The sequence below is a fragment of the Rattus rattus genome, chromosome 3 (genome assembly GCF_011064425.1).
Source record: "Rattus rattus isolate New Zealand chromosome 3, Rrattus_CSIRO_v1, whole genome shotgun sequence".
NCBI classification, from domain to species: domain Eukaryota; kingdom Metazoa; phylum Chordata; class Mammalia; order Rodentia; family Muridae; genus Rattus; species Rattus rattus.
In genome coordinates this window covers 34,344,455-34,350,940 of record NC_046156.1, presented here as the reverse complement: position 1 = coordinate 34,350,940, position 6,486 = coordinate 34,344,455, and the positions used below count along the sequence as shown (strand labels likewise).

The 6,486-nt window shown below is 38.5% G+C and overlaps 1 pseudogene; it reads right to left on the bottom strand.

Moving 5' to 3' along the window:
• Positions 1-275: 275 nt before the first annotated feature.
• Positions 276-1,790, bottom strand: LOC116895742 (annotated as a pseudogene).
• Between the last annotated feature and the right edge of the window lie 4,696 nt (positions 1,791-6,486).

Here is a 6,486-nt window from a genome sequence, read left to right as displayed (position 1 = left end):
GGATCTAGTATAAAGCCCTCATATACCGTTTTAATGTCATACCTGAACTTTCACCACAATGATCATGAATCAACTCTCTAAAAACTTTTAAAAATTGTTAGTTAAATGATTCCTTATAAGACTTAATTTGGTCATGCACGTACAACCTTTGGCAATAGAAACAGTAAATAGCCACCTCAATACGCTTTTTTTGTGGTGCCAATTTAAATAGTTTATTATTCCATGTTAATTTTGGGTCCCTGAGGAACAATGCTATACCCTCTACTTGGACTGACTTAATCCACCTCTTCAACGTTGGGGCCTGAAGAAACACCACCAGATGGATGGAGCTCCACCAGGGAAGCTACCAGGCTTTCCTCCAGGCATGCTACCAGCACCTGGTACAGCTTGGTAATGATAGGGTTGCAGACCTTTCTCCAGTTCTTTTCTGTTGATGCTCAAATTTTTCCTTCTGGAGTCTGGTTCTTATCCAGCCAGCTGATGATTTCATTGTAATTTATCAAGAATCTTCTGTTTGTCTTCACTGATCTTGCCTTGAAGTTTCTCATCTTGAACAGTTGTTGAAAACATAAGACTCCAGTGAGTTCTTGAGGAAACCATTTCTCTCTGGTTCTCATCCTCAGCTTGTACTTCCTTCAGCCTTGAACCCATGCACCAATATCCTCCTTACTCAAGCAGACCTTTGTCATTGGTGATGGGATCTTGTTCTCCTTTCCTGTGCTCTTATCTACAGCAGAAACATTGAGGATGCCATTGGCATCAATGTCAAAAGAAACTCAATCTGAGGTACCCCACGGGGTGCTGGAGGCGCCTGTGAGCCCAAACCCCAAGCAAGTTGTTGTTCTTGGCCATGGCCCTTTCACCATACACCTGGATGAGCACACCTGGCTGGTTGTCAGAGGGGTTGAAAGTGTCTGTTTATGTGGGGAATGGTGATATTGCGCTTTAATGAGTATAGAGTCATGACTCCACCAGCAGTGTCAATCCTAAGGGAAAGAGGAGAGGGACATCCAAGAGCAGCAATCCTGAACATTCTCAGATTTGTCTCTAGATATAATGGCTGTACCATAGGCAACAGCTCAAGGAGGGTTAATGCTCTTATTCAGTTCTTTTCCCATTGAAGAAGAAGTCATGAAGTTTCTGAATCTTGGGGATTCTGGTAGAACCATCCATCAGAACAATATCATGAATCTGTGAGTTGTCTAGTTTGGCATCTCAAAGTGTCTTCTTCAGGGTCCTGTAAAACAGGTCAGCATTCACCTCAAATCGAGCACAGGTAGTGGAGGTAGAAGCCAACCTCATAGAGAGAATCAATCTCAACACTGATGGGTGCTGGAAGAGAGGGTGCTTTACCCACACAGAGACAGGGTAGACACGGACAGCCCTCTTGTTCTCACTGATGTCCTCTTGTGCTTTTGGTTAAATCCTCAGCAATTAAATGGTTGACCATTTGGTTGTCAAAGTCTTCCACCCAAGTGGGTGTCTCCAGCTGTTGATTGAATTTCAAAATTCCAGATCCTCGATAGTGAGGATTGACACATCAAAAGTGCCACCTCCCATGTCAAAATCTGCACATTTTTTCTAGCTCTTAATCTTATTCGGTCAGAGTACAGGCAGGTGGCTCATTGATAATTTGAAGTACAGTGAGGTTGCAATAGTTCCGAAGTTTTGTTGTTTCACAGCTGAAAGAGCCACAGGCGTAAGCCCCAACTATGACATGGCATTGCAATAGTCTTTCCAAGGTAAGCTTCTGTACCTTTTTCATCTTTGTCAGAACCATTGGTGAACATCAGAGTAGAACTTTTTGTCTCCCCTTTGTGTCCAATCGACCTTGGGCCTGCTCTGCATCATTTCACCACCATGAAGGGCCAGTGCTTCATGTCAATTGACTAACAACAAACCTACATCCAATGAGAGCACGGCATCAAAAACTGTGCTGTAAATCAGACAACTCTGACTTTGCAATACAATCTCATTAATTGTTCCCAGTCAGTGAAAGGCCAGAGCTCGCATGGTGCGGTTATCCTGGTCATTGGCTTATTATTTCACCTTTCCATGCTGGAAGACACCTACACAGGAGTAGGTGGTGCCAGAAATGCCAACTGCAGGTCCCTTAAACATGATTGCTTGTGTTCTAGCCCAAATATGCTGACGAAAAGCATCTATGGAATTCTGGAACTGACTTCAAGTTCAATGAGTTAATCTCACACAGTGGTTTATGATTTATCATTGTTTATATCGGTAATAAATAAACTATAATTCTTACTTTCATTATATTGTTTTCTCTATCAGTAATTGTTTCAAGATTGAAACTATTAATCCTTAAGCCTTTTATCCCATTTTTCATCATGGCTTGTTTGAACTCTACTGGATGTAGATTTCGAAGAATATTTTATTTTTATTGAAGATCAGCCACGTTTTGACAGATTCCTTATACCAGAAATATACGAATGAAAAATCATGTATAAGTAGATAAAATCGTGAGGCAAATGAAGGAAAGAAAGAGGAACAAAAGATCATAAATTATCTTCATAGTTAGCATGAATTGATTACATTTAACATCTGAAAATAACAGAGCTGAATCCAATCAGTCATAAAAACCTGTTTTAAAAGTCAGTAAGGACAATGGCCTATATCTGACTTGTGCATATGTATAAAAAAAGTGAACTTTTGCATTTATTATGCATTCTTGGTATTTGTCCTAAAATCAAATAAGAAAATTTAGTTTTTAATGAATCTGGTAGGTAGTGATATTATACTTATTCAAAATTCAACTAAGATTAAATGTTGCAAGGGATATTTTTGCTCAGGCATAGAATACAATTATACATACATTGCTAAGATTCACTTAAACTTTATACAAATGGTATTTCTTGATTTGATCTATACATCTATCCATACATAATATGTGGGTATATCAAAACATAACTACAATACAATAAATATAATTTAAAACCCACAGTATATAGAGCATGTATGTTAAGAAGCCAAAAACATATGTGAAATATTCTGCCTAATAGTATACCTCAGACACGAGGAATTCAGGTCAAAATGTCTCATTTGAGGCAAAAGAATAATTTCATTAAAAATTTATATAGAGTATTAGTTATAGATTTTTTATTTCAAGCAGAACCTTCAGAAGACAGATGGATAGACGTAAGAAATTATATCTAAATGGCATTCATTGTATCTGTGTTATGGGGAGAAGAAGTTATCATATTGTGGTTCAAAGTTAAAGAAAGAGGAGGATATGATTGAGAAGAATCAATTGTTTCAAAGCACAAAGTATGCCATCCTGAATAGACTGTATGATTAATCAAAACGAATTTTGCCTTTTGTATAAATGGTCGTATGGAATCTATGTCTTTTTTTTTCATTGTTTAAGCAAATTACATTTATTATATTTTATATATTTACATTTCTGACAGCACCTCTACTCTCTTTTCATTCTACCCTCCTCGCTTCTAAAATATGTTCCAACTCACACTCCACCTACCACCCACTCAGCTGATCAGTTTATTTGATAGGTGTTTATATTCACAGGACTGAGCTCCAACTATTGATGCCCAACAAGAATACACTTCTATATAACTAATGCGGGGTCCTCCATAAAATTTTGCTGGTGGTTAAGTTCTGGGGCTATGGGGGTGGCTCTATTGGTTGATATTGTTGCTCTTATGGGATTGCAAACCACTTTAGTTCTTTTCCCAGTCCTTTGTCTAGAACTTCTACTAGTTCCCATGCCTAGTCTGATTGTTACTTGCAAGCATCCTCATCTGTATCAGTAAGTCTCTGAAAGAGCCTCTCTCCGAAAAGACATCTATTAGTTTGTTCAGTAACCATAAATTGTACCAGCAATTGTGACTGGGTTTGGTGGTGGCATATGGGATGCATCCCCAGGTTGGGCATTTCTGGATGATTTTGTTGCTGTTTCAGTCTTTGTCCTTGCATTTTCTCCCAGAGTATTTTGTTCCTCTTCTAAGAAAGAGAGTGAAGCATCTGTTTTGGTCTTTCTCCTTATTGTCATATGGTTTATGAATCACTTTTGGCATTTTAGAGCTAAAGACTGCATCATGAATAAGTATATTATTACCCATGTGTTTCCTTTGTGACTAGGTTACTCACTCAGATGATACTTCTAAGTTCCATCTATTTGCTCTAAGAATTTTCTATGAAGTCATGTTTTTAATAGTTAGAGGGTAATCTACTGTGTAAATGTACCACATTTTCACATCCATTCCTTTTGAGGAACATCTGGGTTTTTTCCAGGCTTCATTATTATAATAATGCTAATGAGTGGAGTGCTCTAGTTAACCTGGAGTACAATTTGGGTGCCTGAAGTGTATAGCTAGGTCCCCTAGGTAGTACTATATGTTCAGTTTTCTGAGGAACACTGGACTGAGACTGAGTGAAGTTGAACCAGCTCTGAACTCCCAACCAACAATGGAGGAGGTTCTCTTCTCCACATCCTTGCCAGCATCTTTTGTCACCTGAGAGTTTTGATCATATTCACAGACTGGTGTGAGGAGGAACTCAGGGTTGTTTTGACATTTGATGATTATGGATGTTGAACATTTCTTTTAGGTACTCTCTTTTCACATTTTATATTACTCAGTTGAGAATTCTTTGTTTACCTAAATTCTTGTCACAGGGATTATTTGGTTCTATCTAACTTTTGAATTATGTATTAGATATTAGCCCTTTATTAGATGTAGAATTTGCAGTTCCTTTTCCGGTCAAAGGTTGCTATTTATCCCACTGACAGTGTCCTTGACCTAGCTGTAATTCATGCGGTCCCATTTGTAGATTCCTCTTGATTCATAGAATGTCATTGTCACTTTGTTCAGGCACTTTGTGACAATGTATTCAAGACTCTTTCCAACTTTGCTTCCATCACATATCTGGTTGTAAGAGAGGGCTTTGATCAATGGGATTTGAGCTTGTATATAAGAGAACAAATAATTTGCATTCTTCTGTTACGCGACTTCAGCTGAACCTGCACCACATGATTAAGTGACCAAAGGTTTGTTGGTTCATTTCTGGGCCTTCAACTCTATTCCATTAATCCACCTGCCAAGTGCAGTTTTTATCACTCATTGCTGCTGTGAGATACAGCTTGAGATAAGGGATGGTGACACTAGAAGTTCTTATAGTGTTGAAAATAGTTTTAGCAATTTTTTTAAATTCCAAACGAATTTGCAAATTTGCTCTTTCTAAGTCTATGAATAATTGAGTTGTTATTTTGATGGGGATTGCTTTTGGCAAGAGGGCCATTTTTACAATATTAATCCTGCCAATCCATGAGCATGGGAGATCTTTCCGTTTCCTGAGATCTTCTCTGATTTCTTCCTTCAGAGTATTGAAGTTCTTGTCATACAAATCTTTGTTTGGTTAAAGTTACACCAAGATGTTTTCTATGATTTGTTACTATTGTGAAGGTTGTGGTTTCCCTATTTTCTTTCTCAGCTGATTATCCTTTGAGTAGAGGAAGGCTACTCATTTATTTGAGTCAACTTTGTTGATGTTGTTTATCAGGTTTAGGAGTTCTATGGTGGAATTTTTGGAGTAACTTAAGTATACTATCATATCATCTGCAAATACTGATATTTTGACTCTTCCTTTGCAATTTGTACCCCTTTGACCTCTTTTTGCCGTCTAATTGCTCTGACTAAGATTGTGAGTACTATATTGAATAGATAAGAAGAGAGTGGGCATCCTTGTCTAGTCCCTGATTTCAGTGGGATTGCTTCAATTTGCTCTCCATTTAGTCTGATATTGACTGCTGGTTTGCTGTATATTGTTTATATTGTTAGATATGGGTCTTGAATTCCTGATCTTTCCAAAACTTTTAACATGAAAGAGTGTTGAATATTGTCAAATGTTTTCTCAGCATCTAATGAGATGATCATGTGTTGGTTTTGTTTTTGTTTGTTTGTTTGATTTTTTTATTAGATATATTTTTTTACTTACATTCCAAATGTTATTCCCTTTCCTGGTTTCCTCTCCATAAGTCCCCATCCCCTCCACCTCCCTCATATGGCTATTCCCTCTTATCTATCCTGCTTACTATCCCCCATATTCCCCTGCACTGAGGGTCCAACCTTGGCAGGAACAAGGGCTTCCCCTTCCACTGGTGCCCCAACAAGGCTATTGTATGCTACATATGCAGTTGGAGCCCTGTGTTAGTCCATGTGTAGTCTTTCGGTAGTGGTTTAGTCACTGGAAGCTCTGATTGGTTGGCATTGTTGTTTTTATGGGGTTGCAAGCTCCTTCACCTCTTTCAATCCTTCTTCTAACTCAGGGGGTCCTGTTCTCAGTTCGATGATTTGCTGCTAGCATTGACCTCTGCATTGGTCATGCTACTGGATGTCTCTCAGGAGATCTATATCCAGTCCCTTTTCAGCATGCATAGCTTCACTGAATCTTATCTCCATTTTGGTGGCAAGGCAAGTGGGGCAGGCTCTGAACCGCCATTCCTTGAGTCAC